This window comes from Medicago sativa, chromosome 3 (genome assembly GCF_051527215.1).
Source record: "Medicago sativa cultivar Bolivia chromosome 3, Bolivia_mono, whole genome shotgun sequence".
Lineage (NCBI taxonomy): Eukaryota > Viridiplantae > Streptophyta > Magnoliopsida > Fabales > Fabaceae > Medicago > Medicago sativa.
In genome coordinates, this window is record NC_140751.1 from 47,517,047 (window position 1) to 47,532,527 (window position 15,481).

The 15,481-nt window shown below is 32.1% G+C and overlaps 1 long non-coding RNA gene and 1 pseudogene across 2 annotated transcripts; one reads left to right on the forward strand and one right to left on the reverse strand.

The window, feature by feature from the left end:
- The first annotated feature begins 268 nt into the window (after window positions 1-268).
- LOC146937821 (uncharacterized) lies at window positions 269-2,215 on the forward strand. The gene is made up of 3 exons (XR_015031046.1): window positions 269-391; window positions 1,246-1,324; window positions 2,137-2,215. It is a non-coding gene; the product is annotated as an uncharacterized LOC146937821 (long non-coding RNA).
- Window positions 2,216-6,297: 4,082 nt separating this feature from the next.
- Window positions 6,298-12,082, reverse strand: LOC146937822 (receptor-like protein EIX2; annotated as a pseudogene). The gene has a single exon (XR_015031045.1). The product of XR_015031045.1 is annotated as a receptor-like protein EIX2 (transcript).
- Window positions 12,083-15,481: the final 3,399 nt, after the last annotated feature.

Genomic DNA, 15,481 nt, shown 5'->3' on the forward strand with positions numbered 1-15,481 from the left:
TAGTTTATGATGCTAAGGAATTGTAATTTGAAATGAATAATGATGAAGAAAATTGTAGAAGTAGAAGCATGCTTGTGGACTCCAGTTGAAGATTTACAATTGGCTTTCCTTTAATTGGTTTTGCATACGTCATTAATTATTGAGTTTCATGAGTTAAGTATTGTGCAGCCAAAAATCAATAAAAAAAACCTATGACTATAGGTAGTTTCTGCAAATCATGTTTGAACATTGATATTAGGATCATAGGAATTCTCACTATCTTGATTTTATACATACCTTTTTTTCACATAATTAATCAGTTAAATTTACTTTCAGGTCCTGGTTGAAACAGGATCCAAAAACATGAAGAATGTTAAAATCAAGATGATGAAAGTCTATGCTCTTGGATTTTGTAAGTTTTTTATTTTCTCTATACTTGAATTTTCCCATTCCTTTTGATGAAGAGAAAAATAAATGTTATTGATTTTTGTTTATGGTATTGTTGGCAAAGGGTCCCCTTTTCTTTAGTTACATGTTCATATTTCTTTTCACTTCATTTGATTGCTTATGTCATATGCATGTTAAGACATATCTTCATATATTTAGCAAGTAAGCAAATTTATTAGGAAACAAGCGCTGAATGGCCGATAGATTTTGTATAGGAAACTTTAATTTGTGCTTCTCTAGACTCTAATGTTTCAATTATTGTACTATTTTTAGAGGTGTTTTTAATTAGTTAGTTTGGTTATCCAAACATAATTTAACACTATTACAATTTTGACATATAATAGAACTACTTTAATAATTATTATGATTGTTTTTTTTTTAAAAAAAATATGTCTTTGACAAACAATATATCTTTTCGTTATTAAAAAATATGATTTTGTGGCTTGTTGCTTTAACTATATTTTGATTATTATAATATGCCTAAATATGACAGTCACTTGAGAAACATAGTGTTGAAACATGAAATTCTAACTAGTAGAGACTAGATAGTGTGTTCAAATTTTTGTAGTGTTTTGTAAGAGATATTACAATGTCATTTTTGTAATCTTGGTATAAATATCTTATGTTGCAATTTAGAAATTCTCTGATGCATGTGATAAAGAAAACCATACTGTTTGTTTTAAGGAATCATTTTAGGGAAGCATACTCATTGTTCTCCCATCTGTTTTTTATTACTTATTTTAGGTGTTAGTTTTACTAAATTAGTTGCTGAAAAATCAAAAAGGAAGGCATCTAATGCATTGTTCTCCCACATAGCAGGTTTTGTTAATCACTGGTTGATGTTCGACTTATCCCACCCTACCGCTCAATCGCGCTTTTGGTGAATGTATTTTTAAAGGTATACATTCTTAATTCTCTTTCGAACCGAATCACAATTCGTTTTCGTACTGGTACGTGATAATTCACACATGAATTTCACTGAAAAGTGAGTATCGGAGAACCATACAATCACCAACAATGTAATAATTTACACTAATTTAACGTACTGCAGTACACTTGGTAGTGGACAGGTGTGTTAGAGGCAGAATGTGTTGTCCGTATTTATAGAATTACTTACCTCACAATGTTAGATAACCTTCCGATGTGGGACTTGCTATTTTTCTATGTTAGATAAAACACATGTGCTAGCTGCCTATATTACTATAAAACATCACCTGTCCGAATTCATTGAAATTTACGAACCGCGTACCCAAACCCGTACCATGTACCGAAACGAATTGCAAACTGTGTGACTATGGATAGGATCCCCGCTAGGCCTAATGGTCTTATGTCTCTTTGATTTTCTATACTTGTTCCTTGTTCCTTCATGGCTAACTATATTAGTGAGTTTCTCTTTTTTTTTTTCATCATTTTCGTTTTTAATGTAATTTGAAATAGTTGTTATGTCTGGAAGTACAAAATTAAGTTAGATTTCACAAGATTAGGCTGTTGGAATTTTTGTATTGGAACTGGATAGTTTGGCAGGTTAATAGACAAACAATGAATTACATAATGTCTGGATGTATTGTATTGTATTGTTTGTCAACTGAAATTCTTTTGATTTTAAATGGATTCTATATGCACTTTAGTATCCTTTGAGTTATTTTTAAATTGTTGGCTATGCTGGAAATTGAATGATACTTGATTAATTTTTCATTCCATACGACACAGGAGAATATGCTCGAGGTAGATCTATTGAGTAATTTGGATCGCTTGTCACGAGTCCTCTCAATGTTTGGTGTTTTTTTTTTTGGTGGTTGTGGCTGCTTTTCATATATATATATATTGTGCACAAAGTTTCCATTTTTATTCAAGTGTACAGTAGATGTCATTTAGGATTGATTAATGTTTATGACATTTGTAATTATGTTTCTGATCAACAAATTACTAATGTTTATTTTTATCAATGGATTAATGGATTACTAGTGTTTCTAATCAGTATCTTGCTGTATTGTCTGATCAGCATTTTATTATAATGCTTTTGGCTGTAGATTTCATTTAAAAGAAATAAAATAAAAATAGGGACTTTTATTAGCGCTTTATGTAAAACGCTAAGAAAATCAGTTAAAAGTATCACAAAAATAAGGCTATATAATAGCGCTTTTCGTAAAACGCTAAGAAACATCAGTTAAAAATAGCACAAAAATGAGGCTTTATTAGCGCTTTTTTGAAAGTGCTATTGAAACGTTGTTATTTAATAGCGTTTGGAAAGCGCTATTATAGGCTCCTGACCTTTTATAGCAGGGGCTTTCTTAGCGCTTGAAAAGCGCTATTAAGAGCCAAAATGAGTGCTATTAAAGGGGGTATTTATGTTATTCACCAACAATTACATTATCAAATACTTACATCCATACAATCAACAAGTCATCATCAAATCATCTATTTATAATCACAAAAGAATCAACAACATTCAACACCTCAAAGAAACGATAAGGTTCTAAAGTCACGTTTCACATAAAGATGGAGATTTAGCCACATCTTGACATCCATCAATTTAAACACCCAATCCTTAACAATTCAGTCACATGAAATCATACTAACATGAATTTAAAGTCTCCTACTAGTTATCCGACCATAAAACATTAGTTTGACAAAGTTCAAACGCCTCAACCGAGTATACACACAAATCACATATGAGTGCAGTAGCATATACATATATGTTTCATATGCTAATTCCGACAAATTCCGAATTTTACCTAAGTTCGTATCGTTTTATCATTTCTAAGTTATTCGACAAAATCACCCGAAATAAGTTCAACACCTCAACCAAGCACACATACTACTCACACATGATCACAGTAGCATATGCATATAGGCATCATAGGCCAATTCACATCAATCCCAGAATTCCCTAAAGTTCGTATCGTTTTGCCGTTTTTTTCAAAGAATCTAAGTTTTCAAAGCAAAGCCAAGTTAAAGTTCATGATACCCATCCAAAATATTTTTATAATTCATAACTAGAGTAAACAACCCTAGTCCTACCCTTTTACCTCGAGAAAACGAGTTTTCGGAAAATCTCATGTTCTTGAACCATTATCAAAATTTTATGATACGATTCACAAAACCTAGTTCAATCTAACTCAATTGATTTTTCCAAATGTTTAGAAAGCTCAAATACATTTAATTCGATCCCCCAAAGGCCGGAACACCCAAAACAAGGGGTGTTCTTACTGAGCAACTCGCTGTGACGAGTTTTCTCCAGAACAGTTCCCCTGTTCTGGTTGTTCTCTTACAGGTTTATGAACATTTAAAGGCATCCAAAACAACAACAAACATCGGATTATAACACTAATTCACCTCAAAATCATTATCTAGTTCATAATTCACCAACACCCACAATTTTTCTCATTTTTCATTCAAACTTCAAAACAACCACACCAATTCAAACTTCATCAACATACAAACATAAACAAATATCCATGAAATGAATTCATACATGTTTCAATAACAATCACACACCAATTCATGATATGCACTCAAATAGTAAAAAATCATCAAAACAACTCAACAACAACAACTATGAAGTTTAAGCTCTTAACACAACAATTTCATGAAGTTCATCATACCCACAATTTCACATGAAATAGGGGCACAAATTTTATCATTCAAAACCACAAAAAGTCACAATTATCATAAAAGCACTTAAATCCATAATTGAAAATAAGTGATTATAGCTTAATCTATGAAAAGAGACCTTCCCCCTTACCTCTAATCTTCAAGAATCCAAACCGTAGCTTTAATTTAGCTTCTAGCCTCTAATCCCAAGCTTTCTCTCTCTAGCTCATCTTCTATCCCTTCTCTCTCTCTCTCTCTCTCTCTCTCTCTCTTCTCTCTCTCTCTCTCTCTCTCTCTCTCTCTCTCTCTCTCTCTCTCTCTCAAAATGTTTTGTAAAAATGAGTGAATGAATGTAATGACCTAATTTTCTCACAAAACTTGTGTTTATATAGTCACTACACAAATGGGCTTAGTCTCTAGTTGTCTTAATGAACTCAATATTCTTACCAACTAATTCACCAAAGTTACTAGACACTTAAACCTTCAAAATAACGAATAATTACCATCTCTTAAATAATTACCCCAACTAACTAGTAACTTAGTAAAAATAATCATTCCCACTTAAAAAACTAAAAATAACTATCTTAACATAATGACTAATTTACCCTTGCTCACTAAATGACCAAGATATCACTGAGTCTAAACTGACTAAAATACCCTTCTTAAGCCAAAATCCACTAATCCCGAATAAAATACACACATAGACAATTAATCACATACATGCACATATAAACATACATAATAAATGATTAAAATAATTTTAGCGAAAAACAGGCTGTTACAACATAACTTTCTCCGGTTATGTTCTTCACCAAAGACTCGACATGACTATGAATGCATTCATCATCACACAAAATCTAAAAATCATAATCAAGACCTACTCGACATGAGACGTCATATGCTGAATTTTCATAAAAATGCATCAAGACCTACCGATAGTACTTTCATCATAACTCAAAATCTATAAATCATAATTAAGTCCAACCAAAACCATTAGAAAGCTAACACTCATACCTACAACTTTCATGTTTACCCCAAAAACCAATTCGGAACTGAAAAGGGTGTAAAATGATCCACAAGTGGGCACAAAGGGGTTGACAAGGTCGTGCCGTGCACACGCACGGTCGTGCCAGAATAGGCAGAAGCTCACGCACGACCCGTGCCGTGCACACACATGGTCGTTCCACCCTAACAATATAGATTTTTCAACATTCACATTTTCGCGCGTAAAATTCTGATTTTCGATCCGTTTTCAATTCCGTTTTCTCCAATGCGTCCCAAACACTTGGACCATTCAAACTATACTTGAAACATGGTTTTGCAACTGAAAACAACTTAATCAAACTCATGCCAAATTAATTTATTCACAAAAGTGATTAAAACTACTTTTTACCCAAAAACCTTGTTTTCTCCCAAACGATTTCTCACCAAAAACCTTTGATCAAAAACAGAAATTCTAATCATTCTAATTCATCATAACAACTCCATCAATTCATTCAAATTCATCAAAATGAAACTTCTCCATTTTTAACCCATTTTCACCAAAGTGATAAAAAACACAACAACTTAAGCACAACAACACATTTACCAACACCCAATGCATGAATTATCATCACCAACATAACCCAACAACATTCATATCATATAATCATGATTTCACCAGCAATTAACAACAACAACATCATTTCTCATCATTTTAAGCTAAAACTTCAAGGTATTCATTTCAACGTATATCAACAATGAAAATTAAACACCAACAACAAGTTTACCACAAATTTAACATACCCAAAATCATCATTCAATTATGAGCACGAAAATTAACATTTAAAATCATCAAAATCATAATTCACACAAAAGCACTTATGACCCATAAGTAGAAAAATGAGATTATAGTTTATTAGATGAAGTAGAACCATCCCCCTTACCTTAAACCTTAAAATCCACTAGTTTAAACTTCACTCTCCTCTTCTAGCTTTCTTCTTCTCCAAGTTCTTCCTCTTCTATTATCATCTCTACTTTCTCTCTCTAGCCACTTCCCAAATTTTTGTGAAATGAATTTAATGACTAAACCCTAGTTTTCTCTTATGAGTTATCTATTTATACCACAACAATGGGCTAGGGTAACCCTATTCTTATTGAGCCTCAAAACTCTTGTCACTTAATTCTAAAAAGTTACTACACACTTAACTTCATTAAACATCTCATATTTTACCATCTCAAAATAATTACCATTAGTTACTTCTAACTTAATAAAAATAACTATTTTCACTAACACACTAAAAATAACATTCCCAACAAAATTACTAGTTGACTTTTACTCACCAAATGACCAAAAGACCGCTTAGTCTTAAAATGACTAAAATACCCGTCTATACTAAAAATTTGTTAATCCCAATACAAATACACAAACAAGCAATTAAGCACATATAAACACATATAAGTACATATAAATAATAAATAAAATAATCCCAGTGAAAAACGGGCTGTTACAATATACTTTGCTATAAAGTGTTAATGTGATCCACTCAATAAGAATCTTTCTTTTATGTGAATTCATGGTCTGACTTGCTGCTGAGTGTGGTACTCCTGAGACATGTAGGTATTGATGATGTCCTGATTTTGGAGTTTTGTTGATGTTGAGTTTTGCCATCATATCCAACAAGCTTTCATTGGGTTGCTATGAAACCTAGTATCCTTCCTTTCACTGATTCTTTTGCCATATGTAGTTGATCGAAGCCATGCACCCCTAGGATTGACTTGTCCAGAAGATCTGTTTGGCCTTTGTGCTTCACAATTTTCGTCAACATGTCCCATCAAACCACATGAGAAGCAAAACATAGATTGTGAGGGAGGGACTTTAAAGTCAACCCAGGATATGCCATTAGTTTCATTCCCAATATACATACATGCCCTGATAGGTTGTGAGGGAGGACTTTAACTTTGTTCTTCACAATTCTTGCATTGTTAGGGTAAACATAGACAACAACATCCATAAATTCTCCAAGCTGTGATCCCAGTAGATTCCCCATTGTGACAGTTTTGCAATGTGGAGGTAGACCCCAAATTTGAACTCATAGGGGCCAGGGGGATATGTTTGAAATCCAAATCCAGAATATTCGTTGTTTTGTTCCAGGCATATACCTTGAGCCAAACATTTCTGATTGTCCATGGCTCTCCCTTAATAATCCTATTCACATCAGCAACTTTTTCCATAGAGAATTGGTACAAATTGTTTCCTAACTCAGTGATCTTGAATCCCATAGGACTGCCCTGATTCCCATAAGTGTACTGTTTAGTACTTGCTTAGGAATCTGCTTTTCTGCAAGAATTTTACCAATGCTATTCTGACACTGGTTGACTCCTTCTTGAACATGAGTTCGTTGATACATAAAGAACGGATCTTCCATATCTTCAGTATTATCTTGCATGTTTTCTTGTTGGAAGCTAGCATTTGTGTTACCATATATATTCTGATTGTTGTTGTTGTGATTTGTGTTTGTGCAAGAACTTGCACCCCATTCTTGATGCTGCTCCCATTCCTGAGTTTGAATGGCCAATTTCTGGAATTTCTAAGGGCGCTGGATATCATTATCTTTGTCAGCCACCATATGAATGAGTTTCTCTATTCTGTAGGGTGAGGAGAAACAAAGCTTGAAAAAAGAGAAAGATAGATGGGCAAGAAAAAAAGGAGGAATAGACAAGCAGGATTCAAGGGCTAACAGAAAACGGAAGTCAGAGATCAAGTGATAAGCATAACAAGAAAAAGGGGCAGACAAAAGGAAGGATTGAAATTAAAGTAAATCAGCAAAAGAAGAGGATCATCAAAAGATGCAAAAGATACAGAAAAACCAAAGCTGCATAATCATGCAATAACAAGGGGTAACTATCCCAGAGCAAAGCAACACATAACTAAGGGAAGGATAACATAACTAAGGGAAGGATAACAGAGTGAGAACAAGGTTTAAGAAAGCAAAGAGTGGAAAAGAAAGGTTTGTAAAGGAAGAGAGAGGAATAGAGAAACGAAAGAAAAGAAGGGATCAAAGGTCACAAAGGTTGAAACATGATGAAGATTCAAGATGAATCTTGATTGTGGTTCAAGATCTTTTATGTCCTTGTTTTTGTTACACTGCTGCGTTTTAATGAAAAAACTATAATTTGTTTGTTCATTTTATAAATTTAATACTCTCTCCGTCCCATATTATGTGACCTAATTGATCCTGTCACGTATGCCAATGCACAATTTTGAACTTAAATATCTTTCATAATCTATTAGAAAGAATCACATATATATATATATATAATCGTAGATATATAAACTATCAACCATCCTTCAAAAAAAAAAAAAAAAAAAACTATCAACCATATAATGTAACAATGGGCTTTAACCCACCAATAACCAAACACAAGTCAAGACTTAACTCAGAATGAAGAATACAAGCAATGTAACTCCCATTGTCGAGTACTTGATTGTAAAGTTTTAGACACGAGAGAAAATTTTAGTTGAACAAGACCCAGAAATCATATTAATGTTGCCATAAGTCATAGCTTGATCTTAAATCATATCTCTGTTGACATAAATCCATTATAATGCAGCAAACTTGCTTTTACAAATTACCAAATATTCCATCAAGCAGAGATAAGGTTAAAGCATGAATTCAGCACATCATATGTATTTAGGGTCAGCATACTATTGGTAGCCAAGTTGCTGATGTTAAAATAAAATCATCACATTATTGCTATAACACTACTTCATCGGTCTTAAAATAATTGTCACTTTAAAATATCAATAAAACATTTATTATTACTCTCTCCTTCCCAAATTATATGTCGCTTTAGGAAATTTTTATCTCAAATTATATGTCGTTTTACAATACCAATGAAGTATTGCTATTACTTTTTCTATTATATCCTTAACTATTTATTACTTTTCAATTCTTTAATTTATTTTTCCTCATTCCATTTATTAAGGACAATTTTGTAAAACAACTCATAACATCTATTTCCCATACAAAATTAATTATATTTCTTAATACATGTGAAATGACCAAAACGTTATATAATTTGGAATAGAGGAAATATTATTTTTTCCACTATTATACTCCCTCCGTTTCACAATACATGTCGTTTTTGGAGAATAATTATATTCACTTTTCACTTTCAAGTTTCAATGCAAGATTAATTATTGGTTTATCAATAATACCCTTACCTATTTATTGTAGAGAGAAATAATAAAATGAAATAATAAATGAGTAAGAGTATTATAGAAAAAGCAAAGAATTTCATAAAAAATAACAAAATTTATTAGATTTCTTGGTATGTGTAATTTCCTCAAAAGCGACAAGTATTACGAAACGGAGGAAGTACCTTTCTTTATTAGATTTCATTCAACTTAACTATTTCACTAACTATAATTAATAAGACTATTTTAGTAAATGACACTAATTTTATCATTGAAATCAATATAATCAATCATTTCTTTAAAAATTGTGCTCAATTCTTAAACGATGATTATTTCGAGAAGTAGGAGTACAAAATCAAAATAAGTGAAAATGAATTGTACGTTTCACTAACCTCAACTAGCCGACGCTGAATTATTGCGAAAGGATTTCAACTTTATCATCAGAGTTACATAAACTTGATCAAACACTCGTTCAAAGAATTGATAGCATGCATTCCTCCATTTCTTGATGAGAAACAAAGAACCACAAATCCCCCAAAAGCCTGCTGCAAATCCAACTCCCATGCCTAAATACACCGACTCTTTGAATGGATCACCACCTTCATTCTCTCTAGATGGCTTTGCATTTGTAGGGTTTTCTTCTTCTCTGGTACAATTTTTAAGAGGAGCTCCACATAGTTCTGGATTTTCAATGTAACTTGATCTATCGAAACTTTGAAGTTGAGTGCCCGTTGGGATTCGCCCGGTAAAATCATTGCAAGATAGATTCAAATAACTTAGAAAATTTAAGAGAGCCATGCTTTGAGGAATTTCACCGGAAAATCCATTATTGGAGAGATCAAGAGATTCCATGTTTTTCATTCCTCCAATTATGTTCGGAATTGTTCCAGTAAAATTATTATGAGATAAGTTCAATGTTTGAACTTGAATAAGCCTAAATAATTGCAATGGAACTTCTCCAGTAAACTTATTAACTGAAAGATCAATGGTTCGTCTCTGTGAATCAACTGGATACAAATAAGCCTGACCTTTTGTAAATAAATCAATTTTGGAATCAACATAGAGAATTACATCACGTGTAATCATATTGGTTATGTTATAGACACACTCCGGTAGATTTCCAGAAAATTTATTATCAGCGAGATCTAGATGAAATAGAGAAGACATATTGAATAATTGAGGTGGAATAGTGCCTTCAAATTGGTTTCCTCTCAATATGATCACTCGTAAGTTTTGTGACATACTAATCGGTATGGTTCCTGAAAATTCATTTTTTTCAAGATTCAGAAATTTTAATGCCTTCGAGTGCGAGAGGTGCACTGGAACTTGGCCAGATAGCCTATTATTCCACAGATTAATATGTTCCAAATCTTTCAAGTTCTTCCAACTATGCGGTATTGATCCTGAGAAGAAGTTGTGAGACAAATCCACTAGTTTGACAATTGGTGATATATCTGGGGGTGCTCCTGTGAACTTATTGTGGTCCAACGCTAAAGAATAAGATTTGAATGTTACATTTGATATGTCTCCACTAATTGAATTGTTGGACAGGCTAAGATAAGATATTTCTTGTACAAGGCTCCAAAATTTGTTTTCATCTATGTATGAAATTCCTAAGCTAGATAAGTCAAGAAGTTCGAGGGACTTTTGTGTATATATCCATGATGGAAACTTGGGACCTTGATTTATATTTGCTAAACGAAGCTCCTTAAGTTGAAAAGGAGGAACCCATTCATGATCAAATTGGAAGGTACAAGACAAACTTTCCATGTTTAGAAATTCTAACTTAGAAAGTCTAGAAAAAGTTAGTTCAGATATTTCTCCGGAAAAATTGTTAAAGCCAATACATAAGAAATCTAAGGATGATAGGTTTCCAATTGTGGAAGGTATGGAACCAGACAACATGTTGAAGCAAAGATCAAGATGCTGCAGATGTTCTAGTTGGCCTATCCAATCTAGATTTGATCCTTGTAGTTGGTTAACGGAGAGAACAAGGTAGCTTAAATTTCGAAGGTTCGAAAAGCTTGAAGGTATTTCCCCATATATATTGCTAAATGAAAGATCAATATATGTGAGGTCTTTGGTGAGATTGAACAATTGTTTAGGTAATTTAGAGCTGAAATTGTTTTGAGAAAGAACAAGAGTTGTAAGTGAAGTGAAATTCTCATACTCAAGAGATGGGTTGATCATGAAGTTGTTCAGGTTACAACCACTCAACTGCAATTCTAATAGTGAAGGAAGTGTACTCACTGCTTGAATCCAATTGGTTTCCTTATGAATATCAATCCAACTAAGGTTGAGTAGAGATATTTTAAGGAAGAAAGTGGAGAGAGCCAATGAAGATTATCCATGGAAATTCTAAGATTCAAGGATATGTCAAGGTAATAAAGGTTTGAAGAATGTGTGAAGTTGTGAAAAATAGGTGGAATACTTATTGAATCAAAATTATTGTTGCTAAGGTCCAAGTAATTTAGAAACTCAAGTTGTAGAATGGAAAAATTTATCTCACCTTCCAAAGGTTTGTATTGGTCTCCTTCATCATCTTCCAAAAATTCCGATTGTCCGAAATCAATCTCTGTAACTCTACTTGTTATGTTGTCACAATGAATTCCATTCCATGCACAACAATCTTTTTCAGTTGACCAAGTTGAAAGCACCTCAAAAGGATCAATGATCCCTTGTTTGAAGTTTAAGAGTGCTCCTCTGTCTTTCTCATTGCAACGAACTACATTGTGATTGTTACACATGCATTGTTTAATTGTTGTTGAAGATAAAAGAAGAATAGAAAGAATTGCAATCTCTAATGCAAAAGTGGACATGGTTGGTTTGAGAAAGGAAGATAATTAAGAAGAGCTTAATTCTTCAAATGAGTGTGTGATGGCTGAGTCATATGCGATGTATGAGAGAAGTATATATGTTATTGTATTGGGTGTTGTAAATTTTATTTTATTTATCTAGATAAATTTTACTATTAGTAAGATGTCCAATCATGTGTTTTATCAAGAAGAGAAATAATATTTCAACAACCATTTTATGATAATTTTTGTGACAACTTTATCTCTCATACTCACATTGTGTTTTTACTTTCTCTCAGTATTACTTTGGGTTTTGTGCCAACCCTCATGTTTCTTTGTATATTTTGGTTGTTCCGCAAGTTGTCAACAAAAATAGTTGTTCAAATAACATTCCTCTCTTCTTATTGAACAATTGATTGATCAAATAAAGTTCTCCTCTTAAAAGTAGTTTTTGGGAGAGTCCTGAGGATTAGGGGTGGCAAAATGAATGGTTTGAATAGATATAGATTTGGATGGAAATGAATGGATGAAAAGAATCCGTTAACCCTGACTCACGATCATTCCCTTGTATTTACTATAGGTGGGTTGTGAAACCCTCCATCTGTGGAAGGCTTTTGTTTATTTTTTTTTGTTTGTTGTTTTTTTCTTTTTAAGTTTTTCGATTTTGAATCGTTTGTTTATGCGCCATTGATTCAGGTTATTTTCCTTCTGTTATTGACCCAATCCGTCATTACTTGTTTAAAAGTAGGGTTTGTACATGGAGAAATGATATTTTGACAATCACTTTTTGACAACTTTTGGACAACTTTCTCTCTCATACTCACAAGATGTTGTTATCCTCTCTCTTCCTTTTTCTCTCTTCATTGTTTTTGACCAATAAGAAGTGAGAAAAACAAGGTTGTCAACAAAGTTGTCATCAAATGGATGTCAAAATATCATTACTCTTTGTACATGTGCAAATTTGCACATATCAAAAAACCCTTAAAAGTAAATAACCCGAATAAACACTTATTGCTCTAAAGGCAACAAAACTTGTATTGATAGCATGTAATTTGGACCATTTATATCGTATCATTTGAAACCTTGCATTTACACCAATGCAACGTGTCTAACATTAGGTGGTTTAGATGGTTTAACTTTAGAAAAATCAAGTCCTTTCAAAAAGAAGAAGACAACGTTATAAAAATCAAATGTGCTGGAATATAACACGAACATCAATTGGGACCAAAATGTCTTCGAAATTGTTGTATACAAACAAATATGAGAAATGATTTCCTCATATAAATTTGGACATCAACATCTATATATGTGTATAATGTTTTCTCTCTCCTCCGGATGCTTTTTCTTTCACCTCAAGTATAATTCCTACATCTATTCGTATACAGCATCATCGAGAAACAAGACAATTTTTGATGTGTACCGATAACAACATTGTACAAATATTGATTTGGATTTCGTGTTGTAGCAACAAGACACGGTAACGGATCTTGGCTGTCCGATCTTAAATGGATGACCGAGATTATTTATAGTTATTCTTTTGATTGTATAATTTAAACAGCTTGATCTTAAATCAACGATCGAGATCGTCGACTTTGTAAATCTGTGTGAAATTCCTACCGCAAGCAATCCTCCTTCGTGGATGAACAGTACTTGATTAATAATGAGTACAATGAAATGACAGATATGCCAATGAATTTGGACATAACATTGTTTGGCAGAAGCAAGATAAAATTGAAGCAAAAATATGGGGACTATATTTCATGGAATATATCATTAGCAAAATGTTCCCTTCAAAAATAAAATAAAAATAATCATTAGCAAAATGTGAGGACCGACACGAAAGAAAACAAAACTCTGACTTTTTCTATACATGATATTCACATTTCTTCTATTATTTTTTTTAACATGTTAAAATTGATTATATTAACAAAACTAAAAATGGTCTACTTCGCAAAAGAAGTGCTAAAGTAAGACACACAAAGTTATTTACAAGATTCCAAAGCCAAAACAACGACACCCAATCAACGGGAGACCACAAAGACAAAATTACATAACTAAACTCATACAATGGAGAGGGTATCACCAACGACAATTATTAAATAATAAGAATATATTTAATAGTAAGGATGTTATAAAACTCGACATTATATCATAGAATAACAATAAAAAAATTTCTTTTAAAATAAATCCACCGGAGAAGAAGAAAATTATTCACTGATCACATTAATAAATTCTTACTTGTCGTTCAGTAATTATAAATAGGAAAATATACTACAAAATTGGGAAAATATAGTGCCTCATAAATAGCTCTTTTAACACTAAAGCGCTATAAATTAAAACACGGAGATCTTAGCTAGCGATTTTTTGAAAAAGCGCTATCTATCCTTTTCAGTATATATAGCGCTTTGTATTGAAAGCGTCGGTATAGGTTAAATAAAAATAATAGATATTTAAATAAAAAACATGATTAATCATATATGGCGCTTTTTATGAAAAGTGCTATATATAAAAACCTTAAATAGCGCTTATAAGTTAAAAAAAGCAAAAAATTGGGAAAATATAGCGCCTCATAAATAGCGCTTTTAACACTAAAACGCTATACATTAAAACACGGAGGTTTTAGCTAGCATTTTTTTTTTAAAAAGCGCTATCTATCCTTTTAAGTATATATAGCGCTTTGTATTGAAAGCATCAGTATAGGTTAAATAAAAATAATAGATATTTAAATAAAAAACATGATTAATCGTATACGGCGCATTTTATGAAAAGAGCTATATATAAAAACCTTAAATAGCGCTTATAAGTTTTTTTTTTTTTTGAAGAAAGCGCTTATAAGTTAAATATAGCTCTATTGTATGCTTGTGAAAGATAGCGCTTATAGGTTAAAAAAAAGCGCCATTTTAAAAAGTGATTTAGAACCCGTTTGTTATAGCTTTTTTAAGAAAAAAATCACTTATTTTAAAAAAAAAATCATTTTTAAGAGTTTTGCATCCGTTTGTTACAGCTTTTCAAAAAAAATCAGAATCTAAAAAAAAATCTAAAAACAGCTTCAAATGAGAAGCTGTTAAGAGCATCTTCTCAAAAAATAGATTTTTTTTAGAGGAGAGAGAAAATATTTTTTAAAAGATTGAACTAATTTTGTAACAAAAAATTCCTTTTATATAGTTGTATCTAAACAAACTAGATTATTTGTTTTAAAAAAGTGATTTTTATTACGGTAAACAAATGCAAAATAGATTCTGATTTTTCATAAAATCTCTAAAATATAATCTCTAAATTATTTTATGTCGAAATCACTTTTATTTTAATCCTTGACAAACGGGCCCTTAATGTACCTGAGTAGTAAAGGATTAACAACATCACCTTCAAGTCCCTTGTTCGATTCCCTCAAGTCTATATTTTGTTGTTTTTTTTATAAGAAACGCTATTAACTAACAGGTCCCCTGTTCAATCCCCTGCATAGCATATTTCAATTTTTTTTTGAATT